Consider the following 4,024-nt stretch of genomic DNA (forward strand, 5'->3'; position numbering starts at 1 on the left):
AAATGAATTGTGCGTATGTTTTTGCATTATTTGTATTACTTGCTCCTACTTGATTTAGTTTGAGTAAGTTATTGATGAGATTGATGATATGAGATGATGATGATGTGAACTTGATACTGATTTGTGATATTCATCCTCTGATTTGTAGATGGATCCCACAAATGAAAATGCGAGTAGTAGTACTGAAAGAATGGTTGGACAGTTCGAAGGAGTGTCCATGGATCTGGTGATAGCTCGATTCCAGGACTTGAAACCACCGAGGTTCTTTGGCACTTTTGAGACCATTTAAACTTTACTTGATTTTACTCAAGCCCAATAGTTTAATAATAATTTCTAATTGGGCTCTACCAGACCCAATGTTATTTAATTAATCCAACATTTGAATTAATTTAATTATTTGGACTCTACTAGGTCCACTAGTGTCTAATTAATTCAACACTTGAATTAATTTAATTTAGTCCATAATAATGTTTATGAAAATCACAATTTTCGAATACATTATTTATTTGGCCAACTTTTAATTTAGGAACACTTCCACAAATTAAAAGTCACATTCCCCTTATAGAAGTCATACTTCTAATTTTATTTACGCTTATAAACTCCTTTATAAGCCGTTCAACACATAGAACTATTTTACTTCTCAATGGGATCTAGAAAGCTAGTACTTGTGTGGCCCTCAATGGTTCATTGATACAACTGGCCGTGGGTTCAATTCTCCATGTGATTCGGACTAAACATGTCCCAACTGCTCCATTCTTACTTATCAACTCCTTGATAATAAGAACGTCAAAACTCAAGTTTGATAGTATCCAACCAATCATGTTAAACGCCTAGCAGCATCGCTTACATGATTCCCTAGGTATCAAATGATAGTGCCTGCAAGAACCATTCAATTATGGTTAGCGTAAAGTACGGTTCCTTAAACTCATATATCCCAACCGATTCGACAACCATTGGTATATCGAGAGGTGTCAATGAATCGATACTATGTGTCATGTCATAGATGCATCGATGGTGTAATCTAAAAAACCCCTTTCTTAATTACCACCATACTCTGATCAGAGATTTCAAACTACATACAAATGAGATTACATAGGATATCCATACCCGAAGGTAAGCGGTGAATCCCCAACAACAATGCATCGACTCCTATATGTTTCGACAGAACACCCAACCTTGCCACTTGATGACCCCTTAAGAGTCGGTAAACAAGTCAAAGTGCAATGCTAGCATATAGAGTCTCAATGTTGTCCCGGGTCATAAGGACTAATGGTGTACAACCATAAACTAGGACGTTTCTACTCGATAAGTGAGAACCACTTGGAATGTCCTATATAGAGGGTTGTTCAGTGCACTCTACCAGGAGCACCTATCTGCATGCTCGGACATCACAATGTCCCTTACCAATGAAATATGGTACTCACATCGCAGATACTAGTCTCGAACTCGAGCGGCCTATATCCTTCTTAACGGCGGCTGAATCGACTAGGAACTGTTTAGAATATACAGTATTTCAAATATGAGTTTCATGATACTCATCATATGAGCATCTCAAATTCTTTCTACTATTTGTATATTCAAAGACTTTATCTATGCAACATGCATGAGTATACAGATAAAGAAATGCCAAAACAATAATTTCAAATATTATTAAAATAAAGACTATTTATACATTGAGTTTCATTGTGAACACTCGGCCAACAATTGGCTCGACGTGCACATACTCTAACAACTACCATGTTCTGAGATTCTTCGAGGAGGCATATCTAATTATCAAAAGGGTTAGTAATCAAATATATTTAATCTGTCTCAGTCCTTCTCTAATCATCATACCTCTGATCAAGAATCAGTTCTGATTCATTCTTTCATATAATCAAATAAACATGTATAGTCTAAAGCAATAAAACATGCTTTCCTATCATAGAAGCAAGAAAGGAAACTCAATCTACGCCGCTCACTCGCTTCTATGTCAATCAACAGTTCTGGTTCTATCTCAGTCTCAAGAACCTACTGCTCTTATACCACCTGTTGTGGGAACCCGGACGCTAATTCATTTCTTAATCATTCTTGGGATTAAATAGGTTCAAATAAGTTGTGTCAAAAAAATTTTTTTTTTTACTAAATTGCGTAGCATATAAACAAGTGTACGAATCTATACAACAAGTCATACTCCATTTTATTTACATACAAGATCAAGTGCAATGTCTACAACCTAATCAAAAGTACAAAACCTACTCATGATACAATCATATCCAGCTAAGGTTCCATAACAACATATCAAGTAGTGGAGGTCAAATCTACATCGAAGTCTGGAATCACCACTCTATCTTGATCTCTCATCCTCTTCTGGTTTATGCAATGCCACGGCAATATTTCAAAGATGTATGCTAAACATTTTTAGCGACATGGTTGAAAATTGTTTGGAGATTTTCATGGATGATTTAACTGTTTTTGGGAATACATTTGATAATTGTCTTGAAAATTTGGAAAGAGTTTTAAAAAGATGTGAGGAAAAACCTCTTAGCAAAATATACTAAATTTGAGTGGACTCGAGAATGTCAAAATGGTTTGGATAAAATCATTCAACATTTAACATCAGCTCCTATCATTGAACCTTCTAATTGGTCTTTACCATTTGAAATCATGTGCGACGCGAGTGATTATGCAGTCGGTGCAGTATTGGGTCAAAGAAAAAACGATAAGCCTTGTGTGATATATTATGCAAGTAGAACTTTAAACAATGCTCAAATGAATTACTCAACAACTGAAAAAGAACTACTTGCTATAATATTTGCATTCGATAAATTTCGTTCTTATTTGATTGGAGCAAAGACTATTGTCTTTACTGATCATTCTGCTATTAGATATTTACTAACCAAACAGCATGCAAAGCCACGACTGTTAAGATGGATTTTGTTACTCCAAGAATTTGACATTGTGATCAAAGATAAAAAAAAAAAGAACCGAGAATGTTGTAGCCGATCATTTATCGAGACTAGTAACAAGAACATCTTGTGTTAAATGACACCAATTAACGATAATTTTCCTGATGAACATCTATTTTAAGTTACTACTACACCTTGGTTTGCTAACATAGTAAATTTTCTTCTGACATAAAAAATGGAACCGCAATGGAGTTCCCAAGATAAAAGAAAATTTTTGAATGAGGTAAAAAAATTTTATTGGGATGATCCGTATCTGTTCAAGTATTGTCCAGATCAAATTTTTAGACGTTTCATACCCAATAATGAGGTAAGTAGTGTCATTAAATTTTTTCATTCAAAAGCATGCGGAGGACATTTTTCTTCAAAGAAAACGGCTTAAAAAATCTCGCAGTGTGGATTTTATTGGCCCACTTTATTTAAAGATACCTACGAAATCTGTAAGATCTGTGAAAATTGTCAAAAATCGGTGCAATTTCAAAAAAAAACATGATGCCTTTGAATTCTATCATTGAAATTGAAATATTTGACTATTGGAGAATTGATTTTATGAGACATTTTCCACCGTCGTTTGGATACTTGTATATTTTAGTTGCAGTTGATTATGTTTCCAAATGGATAGAGGCAATTCCACTTCGAACAATGATCATAAAATCGTCATCAAATTTTTGAAAGAAAATATTTTTAGTAGATTTGGAATTCTTCGAGCCATGATAAGTGATGGGGAACTCACTTTGTTAATAAACCATTTGCTTCATTAATGAAAAAATATGGTATTACTCACAAAGTAACTACTCCTTATCATCCTTAAACAAATGGACAAGTTGAATTAGCTAATAGGGAGATAAAGCAAATTTTGAAAAAAATTGTTATCCCAAATAGAAAAGATTGGTCCCTACGACTTAATGATGCACTTTGGAAATATCGAACAGCTTTTAAAACATCATTGAATATGTCTCCTTATAGGTTGTTTTACGGGAAACATTGTCATTTGCCTATGGAATTAGAACATAAAGCTTATTGGGCGATCAAAACTTTTAATTCAAGCATAGATGATGCCAAAAAATTACGCAAATTGCAAC

This window comes from Primulina huaijiensis, chromosome 4 (assembly GCF_012295235.1).
Source record: "Primulina huaijiensis isolate GDHJ02 chromosome 4, ASM1229523v2, whole genome shotgun sequence".
In the NCBI taxonomy this organism is placed as follows: domain Eukaryota; kingdom Viridiplantae; phylum Streptophyta; class Magnoliopsida; order Lamiales; family Gesneriaceae; genus Primulina; species Primulina huaijiensis.